Source organism: Nannospalax galili, unplaced genomic scaffold, assembly GCF_000622305.1.
Source record: "Nannospalax galili isolate Female #2095 unplaced genomic scaffold, S.galili_v1.0 scaffold127, whole genome shotgun sequence".
Classification (NCBI taxonomy): domain Eukaryota; kingdom Metazoa; phylum Chordata; class Mammalia; order Rodentia; family Spalacidae; genus Nannospalax; species Nannospalax galili.
Window position 1 is genome coordinate 6,438,334 of NW_008360326.1, and position 11,560 is coordinate 6,449,893.

The following is an 11,560-nucleotide window of genomic DNA, read 5'->3' on the forward strand; positions in this document are numbered from 1 at the left end:
TTTAATTTTATGTGTATGTGTGTATTGCCTACATGTAGGTAAGTGCACCCGTGTTGTGCAATGTCTGTGGAGGACAGAAGAGGCCATCAGATCCCCTGGAACTGGAGTTATAGACACTTGTTAGCTGCCATGTGGGTGCTGGGATTCGAACCTGGGTCTTCTGCAAGAACAGCCAGTGTTCTTAACCTCTGAGCCCTTTCTCCAGCCCCTACAGGGAAGTCTTTAAAAAATTTATTTGTCCTTTCACAGTCACACACACGCACACACATGCACACACAGTGTCCTCTGATCAAAGTCCTCCGCATCACCCTTTCTTATCCCTTCCCCACCCATGGAACCCCGTCTCCTCCCCACGTGCTCCTCCTGCTTTCATGTTTGCCTTTTGTGACCCACTGCATTTTTGGGGGTTGCCTGCAGGATCGAGGGTTCATGGTCATTAACTTGCACAAGGACAGGGTACCAGCGGCTACACCAGTGAGGAATGTGATTCCCCATACCCCAGTTACCATTTACTGTCTACATCTCCTCACAGAAGGCTGAGGCCTTATAAACCACCTCTCCCATTCATTATGGAGTGCTATGCAGGTCTTGTACAGGTAGCCACTGCAGCTGTGAGAGCTGGAGGATGGGAAAGACAAGGTCTTATTTACACCTGTACAGGGCCTCCTAACCCTGGTCTTTCATTGAGCACCACTATCCTGTGAAGGGTGGGTACTAAATACTTTGATTGATATAACCACAGAAGAAGAATGAAAAAAGTATGTTTAGATTTGAGTAGTTTATTTGACTCCTGAGCCTCAGTTTCCTCTTCTGTAAAATGGAAATAAAAATGCTTACAGTGCCATTGTAAAGATTAACGTGAGCTAAAATGCATGAAACTCTTTTATAGTCCACCCATTGCCATTAATCATAAGTTGTTTGCTATGACAGTCCATTCATAATGTGATTTTCAAATAATGAATGCATTAATCAATTCAGTTACCTTCTTCTGAGGAAATGAGGCATGGGAGAGAAAGAAGACACAGGTTCTGCTTTAACAGGCCTTCAAATCTAACAATTATAATTAGCATTTATGTATCATCATAGGGTTTACAAAGTGTTTACACCCTCTGTATTATTTACCTCTTCCTTCATTCAACCATGGACCTACTGTGGTGATAAATCAGTCAGAGCCCTTGACTTCATAGAGGTAAGCAAGTACAGAGAAGAGCCAATGAAATGCAAGTTTTAGCACTTGCTGGGAAGGAATGCAGCCTGGGGAAGGATGGAGGAAGGTATGGTAAGGAGCAAGGATGTTAGGAGAGTAGTTGGAGAATGTCTTTCGGTGGCAGTTGTATGTAGTCAAGCTGAGATGTGAAAGACCAGTAGGACTTAGCTTGTTACAGAATTGGGACGGGTACCCACAGGGAACAGTCCATGTGCCCAAAGATTCTGCAGCAGGGAGCAATAGAAATCTCTGGGTAGGTAGGTACGCATACAAGGCAGGCAGTACCCCAGACTCAGGGTGGTGAGACCGAGATGGATTGCACACTTGCAGGGTAGAGCTGGACAGCAGAGAGCTGTCATGGACACCCTAAGGATTTTAGATTCCATTAGAAGTGTAATGCAAAGCCCAGGAAGCTTTTAAACCAGGGGCTGAGAAGGGATCACCTTCCTCTGCTGAGAATGGATCCGAAGCTGTCAGGGTGAAAGTGAGGAAACCACTCAGGTAGCTGTTTCATTGGTGGGGAAGAGAGAATGTTTACCTCTGGCCAATGGCATTTGTTAAGCAGAAGACAGACACATCCACTCTTCTGCTGTTGAACTCCTTCTTGTCCCTGGGGCACAGAGCTGTGGAGAAGGAGATGTGATTCCATCATGTTCTATGCCAGTGGCTTTGAGAGCTAAATCTGAGTGATAATGGGAAGTAAGTAACCGTACTGTAGATTTATTTCAGCTGTCACACGCTCATCTGTGTCAAACATCTACAGTTTTGGAACATATGTTAGTTTGCTAGGGTTGCCATTACCAGGTACCACAGACCTGGGCACTTGAATAATTTTTTTTTCCACCATTTTGGAGGCCAGAAGTCTGAGAACAAGGTGTTACTTTGGTTGGTTTTTCCTTGTAGCAGGAGGCCTCCAAAGATGGTGCAGACCCAGAGCCCTGGGATTCAATGAGAATTCACTTCACTTCTTGGTCCTCAAATAGCCCGCCAAAAGGAGCCCACACCTCCGTACCCTGCTCATGAGACCAGTGACTGCTGCCAGAGTGCATGGCGCGGACCAATCAGAAAACAATACGCTGACTAAAGGGACTTGGGGGTGGAGAAAAGGGAGATATAAGGTGTGCCTCCTCCTGCATTAAATGAGTCTGCAGCACCTCGCCCAGTGCTTGCTTCTGCCGGACTCCTGGGGTCTATGTGTTGTGACTCCACGCCTCTTACCCCCTAATCGGCAGGGGACCCGATCCATGTTAGGGTCTTCACAGCTGGCCTGAGGAGAACCAGCAACATGGGGCCATCTTCTCCCCTGTCTTCACAAGGTCAGTGTTCTGTGTGTGACCAGACCCAGACTTCCTCTTCTTAGTCGAACTTCAGTCATATTGGATCATGACCAATCTTAATGACATCATTTTAGCTTAATTGCCTCTTTAAAGACTTGTCTCAAATACAGTCACATTCTGAGATACTGAGGGTTAGGACTCAACATATGACTTGAAGATGGGGTACAGTTCAACCTATACCATATCCAAAGAGGAAGTCTGACTCAGGGGACTTGGGTATAATAATAAAAGTTTGGAACTAGTTAACATTTCTGGCATATGCTGAAATAGTTCCATTTTTCCTAAGTTTATAGGAAAAAAAATGATGTGTTTTTTCTTTCATAATTAGTACAGACTGTATTGAGCCCACTCAAAGGATTGTCTAGCATATTCTCCAAACCTTTGTTAGGCCACCAGGCTGCCTCTTAATATCCATGGGACTTATGCTGCCTTTCTGTAAAAGCAATACTTTAACTTTCCTTCACCTAGGTAAATTTGGAGAAATGCAATAAAAACAATCATGAGCTATTGTTGAGACTCTGCATTTGCAATTATGTGTGTTCCCGCACTTTCCTCCCTGCTATCTAAGAGAAGTTAATTTCCAGGCACCAGGGTTTGTAGCTGCGCTGATTGGAGGCATCACTTCCTCTACTGAAGTAACCATGGACCAGCCACAAACTGTTCACGGATTAGCACCTCTGTCCCTGGACACAGTCCATGTTCATGAAAAGAGGTAGTTATAGAGAGAAGGCTCTTAGGTCACTGAAGAACAGGAGGACCTCAGGCATCTCCCTGTGGGCTCTATTTGGATTTATACCTGTACAGGTCAGCAGATTGGGTTTCTCTTTCTCTTTCTGGCTTGCTGTGTGTTCTGTCCTTTGTGGCAGAGTTCCATGTATTCCAGTCTGGTCTCTTAACTACTATGTATCCAAGGATGTTCTTGAATTTCTGATCCTCTTGTCTCTAGCTCCCAGGTGCTAAGATTAGAGACGTGGGGCATTATGCCTAGTTCACATGGTGCTAGGGATTGAACCCAGGACTTTGTACATGGTAGGTAAGCATGCTATCAAATTGGATACTTCCCCAACCCAAGAGAGATTTATTCATGAGTATAATTAAGTTGACCTTTTGATAGTAAATTGTCCCATACAAATTTTAGATGAACTAGTTATAAGACTTTGATGCTAACAAGGATTATGTGTGTTTAATAGCCTATGTATAATCATGGGTTGGTGAATCTTTCTGTATTATGATCACAAGCCAGAATCACTCTTGGCATCTTTAGCATTAAGATTCTAAAGCCGTAAGTCATTTTGATATTGGGATCAGGCCACAACCTGTGGTATTAGGTAGAATTCATAGATAAACAACACCTTACTGTTTTCTCAAAGAACTTCCATCAGTTATGGAAGTTGGCTCTTTTTCTTTGGCTTTTACTAAACAACACAGTAGAAAGAGGCATCAGATGTTGGCTGGGTCACTGCTAATTGTGTGACTCATCTGAGCCTTGGTTTCATGGGTTGGGCAGTCTAGTAAGTACTTAAGAACCGAGTGGCTGTTTCCTCCCTTCCCTCATTCTCCCTCACCCTTCTTTCTTCACACTCTTTATCTCTGTCTTTATCAAAAGCATTTATTTAAGTGTTAAAAATATTTTAACATAACATCTTCGAGTAACTTTACTACACTATTTTCTGTTGTAGGGTTTTCATTAAACCTTGTCTGTAACCATGAAGAGAAAATTCTGTCTTCTTACAGAATTTTTAAGCATCGTTAAGTAGACACAGGCAAGGGTGGTATCACTTATAGTATGTAATAAGTTAAAGGTTAAGAGCACTGGCTGCTCTTGCAGAAGACCTGGGTTCCATTCCCAGCACCCACATGGTCCGTAACTCCAGTTCCAGGGAATCTGACAACCTCTCTGACCTCTGCAGGCATTGCATGACACAGGTACACCTACTTATCTGAAGGCAATATACTAATACACATAAAATTTAAAAAGTAGTTAGTGGTTACAAGGGTAACTGCCTTCATAGCTTGAAAATTGCTAAGTTCTCATATCCTACTGATTAGCTTCTCATGTATATGGCCTATGGCACAGCATCAGCAAACCTTTGGAGATGGGTTGGTGTTCATATTCAGACAAAAACTTTTTCAAATGCCCCTTCTTCTACTATAAGCTGTGTGAGCTTGGGCAAGATCCTTAACATCTCTGAGATTTAATTTTCTCATTTGTAAAATAAAGGTAATAGATGTGACAACACAGAAGAGGCCTTGGGGGAATAAATAAAATAGATGTATTTAGAATTCTTGGCACTGGGCTGACAAGATGGCTTAGCAAGTAAAAGAGCTTTTTATACAAGCCTAATGACTTGATTCCATCTCATGAACCTATGGTGGGAAAAGAGAACCCACCTTCAAAAGTCGTCTTCTCACCTCCACATGTGTGTATGCACACCCCCACACAGGCACCAATAATAATAAATAAAGGTAGAAAAGATCTCCTAGCATGGTCTTTAGCATAGTTGGTACTGATTGTTGTTATTATTGTTTTATTATTATTTGTTAGTAATGATTTTATTTTTGTTGTTGCCATAGACACCTTTATATCGCAACATAAATCATCCATGTAGCCCTGTCCATAGGTCCTTTAAAGCAGCCTGTGGACCCAGCCCCAGGCTGTTGACATTCTATAAGGATAAGCCTTTAATCCATAACCCTGATTTAGGCAGGCATCTCAGACTTGTTTATTCCCACTGTCTGTCTTGCTTTCTCATAGTTTGCTTAGTAGGTTACCTTCTGGTTCTTGGCTCCTCACTTAGTCTTATACCCCCATGTCTGTGCTTGTCCCTAAAGCACATGGAACAATGGACTTCCTGATCCTTCTGTATGGATGTGGCAACTCTGTACACAGCTTACTTTATTATCCGCTGACTCCTACAGACTTCTGCCTTTCCTCTGGTCTCTGCTGGGCTTCCAAAGATGGTTTTGGACAAAATCTAGGCATGATCTGGATTTAGTCATGAATAAGTCCTTATTTCATTCATTTGCTTTCTTGTTTATTTTTCTCAAAATATTCATTTGGCACTGACTTTCCTCTTGGATACTAGCTTCTACTCTTTAGGGGATGGATCTTCCTCTGTACTGGTTTCCTTGACTTGTAGGAGGATTCCAAGATCAATTTATTTTGTCCTCTGGCCCCACTAGCTGCCTCTTCCATGTACAGTGTTAGCAATTGTGTTCATTCTGACTGTAACTCTCTGGCATTCATTTTTATGAAGATTGCTTTATAGGGCCTTGCCTAATGATTAGGAGGATCATTAGCCCAATGGGTAGAGCTCAGGGAGGCCCCTTTGCAAAAGTGCCCTGGGTCTATGCCAGAATGTCTAGAGAGGAGAGACCACAGCTCTTGCCAAGGCCCTGAGTCCCAGTGCTGGCCCATGAATCCTGCTGGTTAAGGGGTTTAGGTAGTCCTGATTTTAATAAAAGTTTGATTACAGCTAGTTGCTTGCTACCTACATGGTCTTCTCTTCTATTGTATATTCTCTTCAGGAATCAATATTTCAGTATGTAGCCTAGGCTGTCTTTAAACTCCCGATCCTCGTGTCTTAGCATCCCAAGAGCTGGGATTACAGGTGTGCTGGGACCCAGTGATGGAACTATGTCCAGTGATGCCTATGCTGTTTATTACTGGTTTGAATTCTATCATCTCTCATAACCTAAGACAAAGTGATATTTGATGTATACACTTCAAACCCTTATCAAGATAAGCTCTATAAGTAAATAGACAGCCGTGGCTTTCTCAATTGTGATACTCCTCTCATGTAGAGGCTTTCCAATAACAATTAGCAATCTGTAGCCATGCTGTGTGATCTCGAGATTTGAATAGATTTTTCATTTATTCCATATAGAGAGAGATGGGTAGAAAGCTTAGGAAGAAATACACATATACACTTCAGTAAAAACAACTCTGCATTTATTTCAGGGTCATTTCATCAGGCAAAAAGGCAGCCTTTTAGCTGCTTCGATGGTTTCTGAAAGCTTTCAGCTACAAGGAGAGTAATTTTGGTTTGTGCGGCTGAAATGTTGGCCAGGATGGTTGGTTTCATTAGCCAGGGAGGAGCGATAATGTGCTGCAGTACTTCTCCAGTTATTGGGCACTTTATGGTAATAACTCATGATGGCTTGAGTGTTTAGGTGTGTGTTTCAAACCTTGTGTAAAATACCATGCCATTAAGAATTTAAACACATTCTAATTTAATTATGGCCAAAGAGCTGGGTCCAAGTGATCCTGTGTTTTTGTTGGCTAGTTTCAATATTACAAATTTTGAATTGAGAGAGATTTATTTACTTTACTCTTTGCTCTTTTTATTCTGGATTGTTAAAAATCTTAATCATTTTAAAGGGCACACATTTGGAAAATGAGGTGCAATTGAAGCTGTGGAAAATTCTATTTTTCTTCAATGCTATGTTGTTCTCCACTTTGAGATCTGCCAGGTTCTTCTGTCCATGGTATATTGATGACTCAAACATTCTTTTTCCTTTCTTTTGTCCTTAAACAATTTTTCCATTCTTTGAATGGATGCATTGAGAACATATATTTAAAAAAAAAACAAAAAATTATGATCTGGCCGGGCATGGTGGCACACACCTTTAGTGCCAGCACTCGGGAGGCAGAGGCAGGCAGATCTTTGTGAGTTCAAGGCCAGCCTGGTCTACATAGTGAGTTCAGGTCAGCTGGGACTACAGGGAGACCCTGTCTCAAAAAGACAAAAACAAACAAATAAACAAACAAACAAACAAAAAAACCAACTATGATCTAAAATGGAAAAAAAAGAACCCCTACCAGCTGAAAAATTCATCAAAGAGATAATTGTATAATCATTCAGTTACCTTGGGATATACCACAGAGAGATGATGCCTTGGGTCTTGTCTTTGGGGTCTTCTGTGTAGAGCCTTATTCAGGCAAGTATTCAGAGTGGGAGGACTTAGCACAGGAAAACTGTTGAAAACAGTGTTTGGGCTCACGTGTAAAAAATAAATTCACAAAAGGCTATTTTTACTTTGAGTTGCATGTCCAGAATTCTCCCACACAGTCTTCTGCTAACTCCTTTTGGTGGTCCTTGGTAAGCAAATTTAACTAGATGTAGCTTATATTAAAACATTTTCAGAAAACAAAATGAGGAAGGGAAGAAATTGACTTTGAATCTGAGCACTAAATTTGCTGACTGTGATTTTTTAACTTCTGGGAGTGAGTACAATTATCAGTGACCTCTAGAGGGTTGATGGAAGAATGAGTCCAGTGCTCCTGTGACTTATACACCTAAGTACCATTAGAATCAATCCTGTTCATCCTCTGTCATTTCCAACCACGAGTACCTAGCATTCCCCAAATATAATAGGCAGTAGACTCCCAAAGTGAAGACTCAGGTCATTGACTCCTTTGGCACTTTCGACTGTTAGGAAATGATGAAGTGGTGGATTACCAGGTTGGGATAGTTTGTCCCAATTTTTTGAACTAAAAATTAATTTTGAAAAGAAAAAAAACATACGTCTCATTTTGTCATGCTGTATAAACTATGAAATAAGGGAGAAAACACATTGATTGAGAGTTAGAGGATGAAAGAATTGCAAAGCTAAGTTGTGGGTTTGGAGAAGAGTGGACTTAGCTTCTGGACTCATACAAATCTCTGTTGAAAGATTAAGTCTTTGAGAATCTTTCTCACATTGATTGTTTTGAGTGGCAACGAATCATTTTGAGGAAATGTGTAGCCGAAAGTATAGTCCCCTTAGGAAAGAAGCCCTGTTTATTCCATCTTTTCAGATGTCTCCTTTTGGCCTACCTCCTGTCCTGCCTGGGGATTAGCACTAAGTAGTAATATGCTGTAGGTCACCCAAGATTATTGAAGAGACCTGTGACATTTTGTCAAACTATCTTTCAAAAACCCAAAATAATCTAAAAAAAACACTAAATGTGTATTTACGATTCATTGACACGTCTCTCTAACCCATTAGTTGTGAGAGGCCTTCAAGGCAGACATGAGCTGGTACCTGGCATGGAATAAATTCAGAACAAATGAATAAATGAACAACAATGGGTTAGTTTTTAAAGGAGTGATACATGGACCCAATAAAACTGCCCACAAATGGAGTTACAATACCAGATTGAGAGAGGTTAGTACATGTCTATTATAACCAGACAGCATGTCTGTAGAGGATGCCAGCCAGTACTCATTTATAATTTGACAATAGTATTGTTAGTGTGTGGGATCATGCAGTCACTTATAGATATTTTTTCATATGGCTTCAAAACCTTCATGTTTTCTATTTTTAACAAATAAATAACATTCTACTGTATTTCTATAGGATGACTTTCTTAAACTGTGTGTCCTATTGAATTATTGACATAAGATTGTAGAGCAAAGGGGAGTAGACACCATGGTGACTCTTGCTACTAATTGCCTTATTTTGATCAAAAAGCTGTCCTAAATTTACATGGCAGCCAGCATGGAAGGGTGAACCAATTTTCAATTCAACTTTGCTAGCATATTCCCTCCCAGAGCCACTTTCAAAACACTACCTCCCACATTGCACCCTCCCTCACCACAAACACCCATAACCATTTCCTGAGGCTTGCCTCTGCAGGACACCAAAACATTCAGGGGTAAAGCAAAATGCTCCAAATGTTTCCCAGATGTCTGAATGTGTGGAATAATTAGGCATCAAAATGATTGGAGTTTTCATTCTTCAGCTGTTTCCTCAAGTTGCAAACGCAACTTTAATATAGTAAGTAAATCTCCTTTTTCATTCTAATAGACAAATTTATAAAGTATTTAATGAACACATATTATGTTCCAGTTACAGTAGCACACATCAGACGATGCAAAGATTTAGGAAGTCATGGGACTAGTACGAAGACATCAATGTCTTCATGAACAATATATCGATTGGGGCAAACACCAAACACTTTATTTCTGACATACTACTTAAACCTATAAACAGTATAGCTATTATGCTCTATGCAGTGTGTAATTATCATCAAACCATTTTACACATCTTAGAAGACAGGAAATGAGGTCAGGAAATAAGCAAGTCAGGATTATTCTTCTGAAGTCTGTAGATTCAATCCCACAATCATAGTGTAAGAGGCATACCTAGAACCAATCAATCAATCTTTATTCAGGAGGACTCTGAAGCACTGATCCAACAACTAAAGCATTCTTTCTACCTCTAAGCAGTGCTTTAAGTACGTGTTTAATAGGAAGGATCTAAAGGGCATAACCCAATTTAAATATAGGATCTTAAGAGCCCTTAAGATGAAGTGATTTTCTTAGTACACTCCTTTTCATTATCATAGACTCAAATGAGGACAGTGATTGTCAAGGTGGCATAGCTCAATCATGTACAAGTGACAGAGCCCAGTCCTTTCATTTCTTGATTTCCTGGAGTCCTGTTTTCTGTCTTACCACTCCGTACTCCATGTTGGTTCCCTAGTGAAGAAAATGAGTGGCCGGAGGGGAAGGAGTAAAGGCTGCTGGGAGCATATTCCTTTACTGAGCAGTCGCCATTTCCCTGATACCATTTCTTTGGTAGATTGCAAATATGGCCTTTCATTTCTACCCATCCTTTCTCCATCTTACTTGTTATGTGCCATTGTGGATTCTGCTGAGAGTAGGGATGCATTTCCAACCCTTGAATTGGACTATCTCTGTGCCTGTTGTTGACTAACAGAACCTGACCGAAGTCTCTGAAGCAGTCCTACATCTAAATCTCAAGAAGCTTGTGTGCTGCATCTGTATCTTGGAACTTACCAGCACTTTAAGAATAAGTCAGGATAGTTACATCACCCAGTCATCCCCATCATCCCAGATGACAACCAGACAGATTGCAGACCTGAACTGAGGCTATTCTAAATCTCTCCCAACTGCCATACCTGATAGTCTAGAAGAAGCTGGCTATGTCTGCCCTACATTGACTAAATAGTCCAGCTGGACAATGGCAAGTGATCATTGTTTTTAGGGGTCATTTTGGGTGGTTTGTAATTCAACAACAACACAAGTAGATATGACTCCACTTCTGATGGGGTTTACCCATGATCTTGACTTTGTTCTAGAATCCCAAGTTAAATATTTCCCAAGTCTGTGTGTCCATAGTGGCAGGGAAATGTCTGGCACATATCTATCATGGCTTAGTTAGTCAGGACTTATGCTACTCCCAGAGAAATCCTCCAGATGTCCCAAGCCTATGGCATCCATATGGGTTTTTCCCTGGTATATGGCATCCTTCAGAGAGAGACTCACATAGGTGGACAAGGTAAGTGACTATCAAAGAGCCACAGGGTGTTCAGACTCTTCTGCTCTGGTTCCCAGAACCTCTTCCTGGAGGATTTCCCCCATCATCTAACTGAAGCTCTGACCTATATAAGGTTTCACTGAAAGTGATGCTATTTCGAGATGGAGACTTTGGGTGGTAATTAGGATAGATAAAATAATGATGGTGGCATCCTCATGATGGGGTTGGTACCCTTAAAAGAAGAGGCACCAGAGAATTTGTTCTCCCTTCTCTTGAGAGAATATGAGAATAAAACAAGAAGAAAGCTCTGGGAAAACCAGAAGGCAAGCCCTCACAAGAGCCTGACCATATTGGTACCCTTAACCCACACCTTCATTCGCCATAATTGTGAGTACGTAAATTTCTGTTTAAGCCATCCAGCCTGTAGGATTTTGTTATGATAGACAGATCTGACTAATACACAGGTGTTTCAAGTTAGATAGATGTTTGGTATGGCTTCAGGAGAAAATAATTTGAATGATTAAATGCATTTTTCACCCCAGATGTTTTGGCAAAGTGATGATGTAACTAAAATGTACATGTGGGAAGGCTCTGTGGCTACCTTGGTGAGAAGCTTTTAGATAAAGGGGGTCATACTGGGAGGGATCAGAGGAAGCTGCTTCTTCCTTTTTTTTTTTTTTTTTTTAAAAAAATAATAAGGCTCGGGATGACGTTTTTTGGGCCCTGAGAATTTAAAAAAACAACAACA